Source organism: Macaca nemestrina, chromosome 12 (assembly GCF_043159975.1).
Source record: "Macaca nemestrina isolate mMacNem1 chromosome 12, mMacNem.hap1, whole genome shotgun sequence".
NCBI classification, from domain to species: domain Eukaryota; kingdom Metazoa; phylum Chordata; class Mammalia; order Primates; family Cercopithecidae; genus Macaca; species Macaca nemestrina.
Window position 1 is genome coordinate 36,405,893 of NC_092136.1, and position 13,852 is coordinate 36,419,744.

The 13,852-nt window shown below is 36.1% G+C and overlaps 1 long non-coding RNA gene across 1 annotated transcript in view; it reads right to left on the reverse strand.

The window, feature by feature from the left end:
• Positions 1-13,852, reverse strand: part of LOC105471469 (uncharacterized) — a 164,804-nt gene that overhangs the window by 54,138 nt on the left and 96,814 nt on the right. The window lies entirely within an intron of this gene.

Consider the following 13,852-nt stretch of genomic DNA (forward strand, 5'->3'; position numbering starts at 1 on the left):
TTCTGCACAGCAAAAGAAACTATCATCAGAGTGAACAGGCAAACTACAGAATGGGAGAAAATTTTTGCAATCTATCCATCTGACAAAGGGCTATTATCCAGAATCTACAAGGAACTTAAATTTAGAAGATTTAAAAAAAAATCAAAAAGTGGGAGAAGGATGTGAACAGACACTTTTCAAAAGAAGATATTTATGTGGCAAAAAAACATATGAAAAAAGCTCACCATACTGGTCCTTAGAGAAATGTAAATCACAACCACAATGAGATACCATCTCATGCCAATTAGAATGGCAAACAATGAAAAGTCTGGAAACAACAGATACTGGAGAGGATGTGGAGAAATAAGAATGCTTTTACACAGTTGCTAGGAGTGTAAATTAGTTCAACCATTGTGGAAGACAGTGTTGGCGATTCCTCAACAACCTAGAACTAGAAATACCATTTGACCCACCAATCCCATTACTGGGTATGTCACCATTTTTAAGAATGAAAATTGTAGACAATATTAATTTTATAGATGTCTCACTTGTGTCAAAATGAAGTATGAACTAGGTTATTCAATCTTCCTAATCTGTTTTTTTATTTGTAATTACAAGTGAGATGAAAAATGTATAGTGCCTAATATAATGCTTGGCATATGAGCACAAAGTAATCTTACCCTCACCTCTGCATTCTAGCCACACTGACCTTATATTATAGCCTTGAATGCTTCATGCACCTTACTCCTCACCAGGCTTTGGTATATGTTGTTCTTGAATACTTATAAAATGTTCTTCCAGAAAAGCTGTTCTGATACCCAGGATCATTTTTGATTTCTGGTTTATATTTCATATATCTGTGTATATTTCCTTTATAACACTTGATGCATTCATTTGTGCATTCAATCATTATGGAGTTAGTATGTTGTTGGATCAGGTCTTAAGGATAAGACAGTGAATAACATAAGACAATGAATCTCTCTCCTTATTGAGTTCATGTCCTCACATCTATAATTTTTAATTAGAGTTTATAGTTATATATAGTTTTATTGAGTTAATATGTTACTCCCTCACCAAACTATTACCTTCATGTGGACGTAGGTTTCTTTTTTTTTCAACCTTACTTCAGTTACTTTGGTAACATAACAAATTATTACAAAACTTAATAGCTTAAAACAACAATTGTACTTATCTTTCCTTGTTTCTGTAGACCAGAAATTTGGATAAGACAGAGCTCATTAAGGATCAAAGTCTGAGGGCCTGAATCATTTCTCATGTTGGGCCATTAATTCGGACTGCTGGCTGAGAATGTAAGTGTCAGTGGATCTCAGCTATATCCTCATGGACTTCTTTGTGTGGTCTTTATACCTGCACTGGGTTCTACAGATGAACTTACTGAGAGGAAATCAGGTGGAGCTCTGTCACCTTTTCTGAGCTAGTCTTAGATGCCATCTAGTGTCACTGCCACTGCATTTGATTGATTGAGGTTATTTAAAAATTTGCTCTGAGTTAAGGGAAAATACATAGACCCCCACATCTCAGTGGGAAGAGTGTTATTCATGTTGTAAAGTAGAGCATATGGAATGGAATGCACACATACACACACACACACACAGACCCTCATCTTTGGGAAATATAATTGTCCACACACATTATTATAATCTTATTATCTACTACTTACCTTGAATATAGTAGTCACCCAATAGAAAATTATCGAATGGAGAAATCAATAAACGAAATAAAGAAGAAGCCAAATCATGAAGGAGAGATTGTGAAATGACCTATGTATATTTCACACATTTATTCCATAAGTATTTTTAAGCTTTTCTTAGAAGATATATCCCCAGGGCACATTCCTTAGGATTCCTTACAACTAAGTCACTCTTGAATGTTAGTCTTTCTGGAATATTAGTATTGAAGCCTATGGACTACAGAGAGGGAAAGAGAGTTGGAAATTTCTCAAACCAACTCTATCCCCAGGAATTTGAGTTTGCTGATAACTTACAGTTCAGTTCTTAATTGTGCCAATTCATCTTACCTCATTCTGCAGATATAAGAGTTAAGTGCATTGGATGACTAAGTAGGGGGTGATTAGCAGAAGTTAGTGTCGGTGAGTGGTATGGAATTGCCTTTGTCATTCAAGATTAGATGAAAAAATGATGCATCCCACAGGAGTTACATGTAAACTATGGGATTCACAAGTGCCATTGAAATAAAGGGCAATGTCGTCTTGCCGTAGAGGAAGATGACAAAAATCAGAATTGGCAGTCCCTATAACATTGAAATTACAGTTAACTAGAGTTAATGTTAACTTCAGGGTTCATGAATATTTCTCAATGATTATTTGTTATGCTTTCTCATGAGAATAAATGGTAAAATTTTTAAATGATATCTAATGCAAGAATGTATTTTCTTCTAAATTTGTTTGAGTTCTTTGTAGGTTCTGGATATTAGCCCTTTGTCAGATGAGTAGATTGCAAAAATTTTCTCCCATTCTGTAGGTTGCCTGTTCACTCTGATGGTAGTTTCTTTTGCAGTGCAGAAGCTCTTCAGTTTAATTAGATCCCATTTGTCAATTTTGGCTTTTGCTGCCGTTGCTTTTGGTGTTTTAGACATGAAGTCTTTGCCCATGCCTATGTCCTGAATGGTACTACCTAGGTTTTCTTCTAGGGTCTTTATGGTATTAGGTCTAACATTTAAGTCTCTAATCCATCTTGAATTAATTTTTGTATAAGGAGTAAGGAAAGGATCCAGTTTCAGCTTTCCACTTATGGCTAGCCAATTTTCCCAGCACCATTTATTAAATAGGGAATCCTTTCCCCATTTCTTTTTGTTGTCAGGTTTGTCAAAGATCAGATGGCTGTAGATGTGTGGTATTATTTCTAAGGACTCTGTTCTGTTCCATTGGTCTATATCTCTGTTTTGGTACCAGTACCATGCTGTTTTGGTTACTGTAGCCTTGTAGTATAGTTTGAAGTCAGGTAGCGTGATGCCTCCAGCTTTGTTCTTTTGACTTAGGATTGTCTTGGCAATGCGGGCTCTTTTTTGGTTCCATATGAACTTTAAAGCAGTTTTAGACTATTGGCTTTTGTAGTATTCATATATTTCTGACTGTGGGATATATTCCTGTAGCCAGTTTATTGAAATTGCTATAATCTTGTTCTCTGGGTGAGTGGAGTTTCTCTATATTTGTGCAATGTTCACTTTCAGTGTCTTATCAATAGAATCAATAGAGATGGCAACTTAACAAAACTCAGTCAGACAGAGAACTAAATCTTACCTGGTTCTTGCAGTTGTTTTATAAGTAGTCTAGTCTTTCTGTTTATTTAACCCAAACAATAAACCAATAATGGGCTACACAAATCTCAGGTGAAAATTAGGTATTATAACTCATACTCTCTCTTTACCTCTTGCAAACAGCAAATTACTTCGGGGGGGGGGGTGGTGGGGGGATTCTTCCCTGTCAAATTCCTCCCAGCTATTCCTGGACAATCATTATGATTGTCTCATGCTTGTAAAATTGGAGATTCTCTATTTGTTGTAAACTCAACAGAGGTAAATTAGAGCTTACTTAAGTCAAAAGAGTTTGCAGTAATCCAAATGCAGGAATATAGCTAGGCCTAAATCCAAGCACCAGCCAGTTGGCCAGTTGTCACATCTGTTGCCACTTTTATCTGTTTCTTTTAAAAATAATCTCCCTCTCTTTCTCTCTCTCTCTTCTTCTCTCTCCCTCTCTCTGTCCCTCCCTCCACCTCCCTCCCTGTCTCTCCTCCCTCTCTTTCCTCTCCTCCTCTCTCCCATCCCAGACTACTTTGATGTATGAATTTATTTTTGCTTATAGTACATAAGATGTCTTGGGTAAGATACGGCTGCCCATGACAGCAATACACAAAATTCATATGTCATTATTTGAGTCATATAAAACTTAATTTGCTATCTCTCAGTTCCAATTCCAAAATCCAGGGAGACAGATTATTAGCAGCCTGCAATTATTTTAAGCTATCATTAATTTATGATTCAATTTATTGAGTTTGACAATCTGCATTTTCAAAAAAGAAAATAAACTAAAATAAAAAAATCAGAGTATAAGGCACATAGAATAAGGCAAATAGTTAACTATTGGGTGTGCATTCAAGGTACCAAATAAAAATGTACTGTGGGTCTCAGTGAAAAATCTTGAAAAATACTCTTAGCAACAGTTTGGAGATGCTTATGTCTACCTAGGTGAAGTGTGATAGTTTATTCAAAAAAGAAACAGAAGTGTGTTATAAATATGGCTATGAAATTGAACCTCTGGGTAGAGGTTATGGTAGAGTTCTTACAGAAGAGGAACCTCACATGCGGATAGTGCAGAAATCCTGAATCATCCATTGCTTGCTTCTGCTCACCACCTGCATTTAAGCCTTGCCTTCATAGACCACCCTCTGTGTGACCTTAGGCAGGTAATTAACTCTTTGAACCTTGGATTGATTATATTTTAAATGGAATCTTAATAAAGTTGTGGGTTTTTTTTTGTCTTTCTTGCAGATTTATTATGTGGACTAAATGAGATAGCCCACACTCTTAGCAAACTGTAACTAACGGTTTACAAAGAGTCTTCCTTTTACAATATTATATTAGTCCTCATTACTATTCATCATTACTGTAATATTATTCCTATTGACAAATTATATTTACCACATTTTTCCTCGTCATGTGAGGCTCTGTCCTATTGCCATTAGTAATGAAGCTCCAGTGCTGACACTCAGAAGCTGCAATTTCGTACTAAAAGCAATAGTGCCATCCAGAACATGAAATGCTATCAAAGTTTTTTCTTGGGATTGGATGAAGTCCACTAACTATATTAATTTCATATGCGAATACTAATTCTCCAAGAACTTCAGGTGTTCTTCCTCCTAGTGTGGTACCACTCTGATGACTAACAATGGTGACTAATAGTGAAACCTTGTTCTCCTAAAGTATTAGAGATTGCACAAAGACATCCCTATACTGGTTTGTGCTTACTTTGACAAACCATTCTTTCCCTAGGCATTGATACGGTGTATCCTTAGATTCAGATACTTTTAACTTCTAATATTTATTGAAGCAAAATTCATTTGAATGGAGTTTAAATGAAAAAGGAACCCAGAGAGTTCCTTTTTCTTCAAATAAATAGAAAAGTTTTTCTTATAGCTTCAGGATATATCCAAGCCTGGCTGAATATGAGAAAGAATATTATACTCAATGTAAGGTCCTCAAATAGAGATTCTTAGTTTCTAAAGCAACAATCAAGAGGTCCCAGGGGCACCTTTATAAGGGTACAGCTGTGTGGTCACACAGAGCCCTGAAATCAGAAGGCCTTTGTACTTGATTCAGTGTTCTGCTGTTGCCATCTTGAAATTCTTAATGATTTGATCTTTGAACTTGAAATTTGAATATGAAGTCCAGTGAGACAATGGAGCAGAGAAGTTTGACATATAGAAAAGAGATGCCTCACAAGAACAGAAGTTCTTTGGACCCAAAATGTATGGGAGTTCAATGCAACCCACAGAAGTATAAGAAAAACCCTTTAAATTTACAACCTGAGTAAGCAGGGGTGCTGGAAGTCCTATGAGGTCATGTTTTTCATTTGAACCAGACCTTGCTTCAATATTTCAATGGCACTCTAAAAAGCAAAAGCAACCAGGGAATTACATAATCTTTTATTATTATTATTATTATTATTATTATTATTATTATTATTATTTTCCCCAGACAGGGTCTTGCTCTCTCACACAGGCTAAAGTACAGTGGTATGATCTCAGCTCACTGCAACCTCCACCTCCGGGGCTCAAGGGATTCTCCCACTTCAGCCTCCCAAGTAGCTGGAACTATAGGCACAACCACCATGCTTGGCTAATTTTTTTTGTATTTTTTTGTAGAGACAGAGCTTTGCCATTTTGCTTAGGCTGGTCTCAAACTCCTGAGCTCAAGTGATCTGCCTACCTCAGCCTCCCACAGTCCTGGGAGTACAGGCATGAGCTGCCACACCCGGCACTTTTCTTTTATTTTCCCTTCCTTTTCTTTTATCTTATTTCCTTTCCAATTCTTTTTGTTAACTTTTACTTTAGGTTTGGGGGTACACGTGAAGGTTTGTTACATAGGTAAACACCTGTAATGGGGGTTTGTTTTACATATTATTTATTGACCCAGGTATTAAGCCCAATACTCAAGTTATTTTCTGCTTCTCTCCCTCCTCTCACCCTCCCGCTTCAAGTAGACACCAGTGTCTGTTGTTTCCCTGTTTGTGTTTATAAGTTCTTATCATTTAGCTTTGACTTACAAGTGAGAACATGCAGTATTTGGTTTTCTGTTCCTGCATTAGTTTCCTAAGGATAACTTCCAGTTCCATCCTGGTTCCCACAAAAGACATGATCTCATTCTTTTTTTATGACTGCATAGAATTCCATTGTGTATATGTAGCACATTTTCTTTATCCAATCTGTCATTGATGGGGATTTAGATTGATCCCATGTATTTGCCATTGTGAATAGTGCTTCAAAAAAAAAATCCTGTGCATGTGTTTTTATGGTAGAATGATTTATATGCCTCTGGGTATATAGCCAGTAATGGGATTTCTGGGTCAAATATGGTAGTTCTACTTTTACATTTTTTTTTAATATATATACAGTCTGGCTCTGTCACCCAGGCTGGAGTGCAATGGCATGGTCTTGGCTCACTGCAACCTCTGCCTCCTGGGTTCAAGTGATTCTCCTGCCTCAGCCTCCTGAATAGCTGAGACTATAGGTGTGCACCACCACACCCAGCAAATTTTTGTATTTTTAGCAGAGATGGGGTTTCACCATGTTGGCCAGGCTGCTCTCGAACTCCTGACCTCAAGGGATCTGCCTAACTCAGCCTCCAAAGTGCCGGGATTACAGGCATGAACCGCCTGGCCTGCTTTTAGCTCTTTGAGGAACCATCATACTGCTTTTCACAATGGTTGAACTAATTGATACTCCCACCAATAGTGTATATATATTCCCTTTTATCTGCAACCTCATCAGCATCTGTTATTTTTTGATTTGTTAATAATAGCCATTCTGACTGGTGTAAGATGCTATCTCATTGTGGCTTTGATTTGCATTTCTCTAATGATCAGTGATATTGAGCTTTTTTCATATGCTTGTAGGCCATATGTATGTCCTCATTCGAGAAGCATCTGTTCTTGTCCTTTGCCTGCTTTATAATGGAGATGTTTTTCTCTTGTAAATTTGTTTAAGTTCCTTACAGATGCTGGACATTAGACCTTTTTCAGATGTATTTTCTTCCATTCTGTAGGTTGTCTGTTTATTCTATAGATAGTTTATTTTGGTGCACAGAAGCTCTTGTGTTTAATTAGATCCCACATGTCAATTTTTGCTTTTGATGCTGTTGGTTTTGGTGTCTTTGTCATGAAATCTTTGCCATTCTCTATGTCCAGGATGGTATTGCCTAGGTTACATTCCAGGGTTTTTATAATTTGGGGTTTTACATTTAAATCTTTAATCCATCTTGAGTTGATTTTTGTGTATGGTAAAAGGAAGGGATCCAGCTTCAATCTTCTGCATATGGCTAGCCAGTTATCCTAGCATCATTTATCGAATAGGAAGTTTATTTCTCATTTCTTGTTTTTGTCAGCTTTGTTGAAGATCAGATGGTTGTAGATATGTGGCCTTATTTCTGGGCTCTCTGTTCTGTTCCATTGGTCTATGTTCTGTTTCAGTATTGTAGCCCTGTAGTATAGTTTGAAGTCGGGTAACATGATGCTTCCAGCTTTGTTCTTTTTGATTGCCTTGGCAATTCAGGCTCATTTTTGGTTCCACATCAATGTTAAAATACTTTTTTCTGGTTCTATGGAGAATGTCATTGGTAGTCTGATAGGAATAATATTGAATCTGTAAATTGCTTTGGCTATTTAAATAATATTGACTCTTCTTATGCATTAACATGGGATGTTTTTCCATTTGATTGTTTCTTCTCCTATTCCTTTGAGCAGTGTTTTTATAATTTTCATTGTATAGATCTTTCACCTCTTTGGTTAGCTGTATTCCTAGGTATTTTATTCTTTTTGGGGCAATTATTCAAGTGATTTCCTTTCTGATTTGGCTTTCAGTTTGGCTGTTTTTGGTGTATAACAGTGCTAGTGATTTTTGTACATTGATTATGTGCCCTCTTTCCTTTTCTGGTAGTTAAAAAAAAAACTAAAATAAGAGGTACCCTCTCAGTATATTTTGTATATAATACAGTATTGTTAACTATAATATTGTACAAAAAGCTACCATAATTTGTATAATTATATAATTGAGACTATATATTCCATTCTACTCTTTGATCCTATAGATTTGACTAATTTAGATAGCTCATATAAATAGAATCATGCAATATTTGTCTTTTTGTGGCTAACATTTCATTTGCATAGTGTCCTTAAGCTTCATTCATGTTATATATTGCAGAATATTTTTCTTTTTTAAAATGGATTCCATCACTTCCTCATACAAGCCCACAATTTATGCTGAAAATGATAAAATAGAAAGATATGGTACAACTCATAGTTCCTTTTCCTTTCAGTCTTTCTTTACTCATTAGCAAGCCAAAGATAGTGTTGGTATATATACGTGTATCAAGAAGTACAATTTTTTAAAAAGTTGAGTTAAATTTGTGCAATGTTTCTACTATTCTGGTTGGAACAAAAATACATATGTATGTATGAACTACAAATATGTAAAAATTATGTAATTTCAGGAATTCCACATAAAACTCTGTTCTCATAATTACATTTAGTATTGGCATTGCACAAAATTAAAGTGAATTGTAAAACTTAGCTTAAAATTTTAATTTTTTTAGAATGATATTAAACAGCAAATAATAAACACAAACATAATTGAGAATGAGACCACAGAAGAAAAAGCTTTATATTTTAGTACAAGAAAAATACATTTTTTTCTGCTTTTTGGAAAAGGAAACCCACGTGTTCATTTTGCACTGGTCTCACAAATTATGTAGCTAGACTTAAGAGTAGGATGAATTAACTGAGAATTCTGATGCAGGAAATGTGTTCAATTTCTTTACCCTCAACTTCTTTTCCTAAAATTCCTCTAAAACAACATAGCATTTTGCATTGTGTTTCTTGGGCCATTGTGTTTCTTGGGAGGACTTACTTAAAGAGAACAATTGTTTATTATTTCAATGTTTATGTAGCTCCTCTATTGACTTGGGGGAAAGGAAACACCACTGTATTTCTCCACATTTCTAGTTTGCTTTGTTTCCTTCTCACTGGACTCTGCCCCCACGCTTCACACTAAGATTTCATGGGTGATGACGAGTCAGATGGCATTTCTCACCAGTGCTCCATTGGGTATCCTAGCAGTTTAGATCACCTCCACTGCAGACAAAGCTGCTAGAAACACATGCAAAACTCAGTTCCCCTCAGAGTTATTCTGAGAACCCTAATTCATTTGAGAAGGGGAGGGGTGGCAAAGAACTTCAGCCTACACTCCAACTTACAAGGCAGATAATAACACTGACTGTTTTCTTGTGATGACGAATCAGAGGAAAAGGCAGTCAGAAACACCATTTTAGCATAGATGGTCAGAATATGCCAACCCTCACATGTCCCGGCAATGCCATTTTCCACTTGATAGCGACAGTTTTCCTGAGGTGTGGTTAGAGGTGTAATGAGTGAAACACAATGTGTGGAATTGCAAGGAAGGGAATCGGAATGTTGATATCGAACCAAATGATGAGATGAAGAAGCCCCACAAGGAGGAAACATATGGCCATGCATATGCATGGTGATTTGGATCAGGAGCACATGTGGCTAGATGACACCATGGTAATGTTAGGGGATAGCAGTCAAAATCAGCCTTAAAAGCTGCTTACTCTCTACTGAGTGCCTCCCCATGGTGGGAAGATAGTTCTCAATTATATTAAAATGGATTTCTTCACTCTCTTGCAGGCTAGGGAATATCTCCATCTGAATATGAGTACAAATTAAAAGTACCTTGCTTTGCACTTGTTTTTGTCATTGAAGAAATTGAGTTTTTCAATTATATTTTAAAATACACACATATATTGGATATTGATTGATCTTTTCCATCTGCATTCTTTCTGGTTGAGCAATTCCTCACGCATGTCCTTAAAAATCTGTTTAGATGACGACGATGATGATGATGATGATAATGCAATAACATGTCTGTTTCATCTGTCTAGTATGACATCATCTTATTGAAAATCTGCAGAAACACACTGGTACTGTTTGAACCCTAATCATGAGGAGATGGCATATGTCTCAGCATAGTGTAGCACTGTTTGTGCTATAGGCGAGAAGCAAGGCCTCTGTTAAAAAATGTTCTTTTCTAACAACAGGTGCTGGAGAGGATGTGGAGAAATAGGAACACTTTTACACTGTTGGTGGGATTGTAAACTAGTTCAACCATTATGGAAAACAGTATGGCGATTCCTCAAGGATCTAGAACTAGATGTACCATATGACCCAGCCATCCCATTACTGGGTATATACCCAAAGGATTATAAATCATGCTGCAATAAAGACACATGCACACGTATGTTTATTGCGGCACTATTCACAATAGCAAAGACTTGGAATCAACCCAAATGTCCATCAGTGACAGACTGGATTAAGAAAATGTGGCACATATACACCATGGAATACTATGCAGCCATCAAAAAGGATGAGTTTGTGTCCTTTGTAGGGACATGGATGCAGCTGGAAACCATCATTCTTAGCAAACTATCACAAGAACAGAAAACCAAACACCGCATGTTCTCACTCATAGGTGGGAACTGAACAATGAGATCACTTGGACTCGGGAAGGGGAACATCACACACCGGGGCCTATCATGAGGAGGGGGGAAGGGAGAGGGGGGAGGGGGGAGGGATTGCATTGGGAGTTATACTTGATGTAAATGACGAGTTGATGGGTGCTGACGAGTTGATGGGTGCAGCACAGCAACATGGCACAAGTATACATATGTAACAAACCTGCACGTTATGCACATGTACCCTAGAACTTAAAGTATAATAATAATTTAAAAAAATGTTATCTTGATGCTGTTTATCCAATTTGTTTCATTTCATGTGGAACTGGAAACTACAGTGAGGTTTAACTAAACATTCTTTAGAAAGGATAAAATTTGGTGACAATAATTATAGTAGAGGTCATTTGCCAAGAACTTGAAGATGCTGTTGTATACCTGGTATTAGAGACATTTCCTTCCGGAAAATGTATCACAGTAGATATAGTTTAAAACATCAGTCTCTATTTACAGTATTCCTCCTTAACACAGTGCATATAAAAATCAACTCTTATTCAGGCAATTTGTTGTTCAGAAAAGTTGCCAAGTTAGATGAAAAACCAAATGAAATTTTAAGATTGAGAAATTGTATTATTATTATTCTCTTTAAAAATTCAAAATATTCCTTACTTATTTCTCATTTGCAGAATAGTTCCTTTGTGTGCTGTGTTATGATTGTGATTTCTCTAGGCTAATACAGGTATTGTTGCTCTCTCCATATCTACCTAATCCCTATTACACTATTGTTCCTAAAATGAGGAATGTGCACCTTCCAACGCGATTTAAACAATTTGGCATCCAACAAAAGCTTGTAAGAATAGAAGGTGCCAAATTAATTTTCATTTAACAAATATTGGAGCAGAATAATTTTTCAAAGTGCTTTTTGAGGTGCCAGAAATACACAAAATAGAAACATTTCTTCTCTCATAGAACTTACAATCTAGTGAGGTTATGCAGGCAGCAAAAATATGGACCAAGAAGTGGACAAAGTTATTTCAGATTAGATTTTGAAGAAAATAAAATGAGATGATCCATAGTGACTATATGTAGGGGCTTCTTTAGGCTGTGACAAAAATCCTCTCAAGAAAGTCACACTTGAGTTGAAACTTAACAAATGATAAAGAACCCAGACTGTGGAATTTGGGGGGATGCATTTCACACAGAGAGAGTAGCAAGCATAAAGAACTCTAAAAGGAAATCACCGTAGAGTGCTTGAAGTTCCAAATAAAGTTCAGTGTAGCTACAACACAGTAAGCAATGCATAAAGAAGTAAGTGGAAGTCAAAGAGCAGGAACCATATAGCAGAGGTCAGGTAACACAGGGTGACGGTAATTCATGTTGACTTCTTCTATGATATATCCTATTTTGACAGGTTTTGTATCTATCTGTGCTTTAACTTAACTTCATCCTTTGGTTTCCTGAGGATAAACCCATGCCTGCCTCATTCTAATAAAATTCAGGTATCAGCTAGCTTGCTCCATTCTCTGATATTTAAAAGAGTTTTGCTTAAAATATTCAACAGCAGGCAGTGGGAAAACCAATAGCTGTCCCATTTATTTCAAAGATTTGTTTGTGGGAATGAGGCATACACACTAAATTAGTTTAATTTGCACATTAATTAATTGAATTAGAAAATTTGAATATTTATCAGAGCAAAGAATTAAGAAAGAAAATATTCCCCATTATTCCCATGTGATAAAATTAGAAATGAAGCTTAAAACTAGACTTTAAACTTAATGCTGAAGGGATTGGATATTGGGAAGAGTTTAGACACAAATATTAGCATTAATGACTATGATTACATGTAAGCAGGAAGTATGGTCTTAGGTTTAGATGATGTAACAGAACTAAAATGGATATCACTACAAAATGCCATATATACAAATTCTAGAAGTTTTTCCCATTAGTAAAAAAGAGATTATAAAGATTATAAAAACTCTTTTCATTGGCTCAAGAGAAACATTATCATTGCTAGTTTTCTGACTGGAAAAAAAAAAGTTTAAGATGGGAAATCAAAGTTTTAAGCCCATATCCAATATAGGTGTGAATCCAAATGTATACATCCCACATGACTCAAGAAGAGATTTTGCATTTATTTAAAAATGATCTAAGACTGAGGAAATAATGAGGGCACTGGGTAGAGGACAAAACAGAGCTTTAACCCCAGTCTCCCTACCAAGAGCACATTTATCTTCCATAGAAAAATTTTAAAAAATTGAAATAAACAAACCAATCTCCCTACCAAGAGTACACAGATCTGCCATAGAAATTTTTTTTTTAAAATTGAAATAAACAAACAGGAAAAACCTATCTCTACTGCAGGTGAGCTCACAGCAAATGTGAAAGACTACTTAAGAAATGACCCCTCAAAAAGGAAGGAAAAGAAAAACCTAGCAGAATTAGCACTATGGATATGTTTAGAATAGAAAAGAAAATAACTTTGTCATGATTAAAGACCTAAAGAAAGCAGTAAATAATGCAATGAAAATATAATTCGAAAATTCAAACAAGTCGGATTTGAAAAATGTCCAAATAAGACTTCTATAAATGAAAAAGGTAATTATTGAAATAGGATAAAATAAACACAATAGGTACAGTTAACAATTTTTTTTTATTATTATACTTTAAGTTCTAGGGTACATGTGCACAACATGCAGGTTTGTTACATGTGTATACATGTGCCATGTTGGTGTGCTTCACTCATTAACTAGTCATTTACATTAGGTATATCTCTTAATGCTATCCCTCCCCCTCCCCCCCCTCCCCACAATAGGCCCCAGTGTGTGATGTTCCCCTTCCTGTGTCCAAGTGATCTCATTGTTCAATTCCCACCTATGCATGAGAACGTGCGGTGTTTAGTTTTCTGTTCTTGCGATAGTTTGCTGAGAATGATGGTTTCCAGCTGCATCCATGTCCCTACAAAGGATATGAACTCATCCATTTTTATGGCTGCATAGTATTCCATGGTGTATATGTGCCACATTTCCTTAATCCAGTCTGTCACTGATGGACATGTGGATTGATTCCAAGTCTTTGCTATTGTGAATAGTGCTGCAAT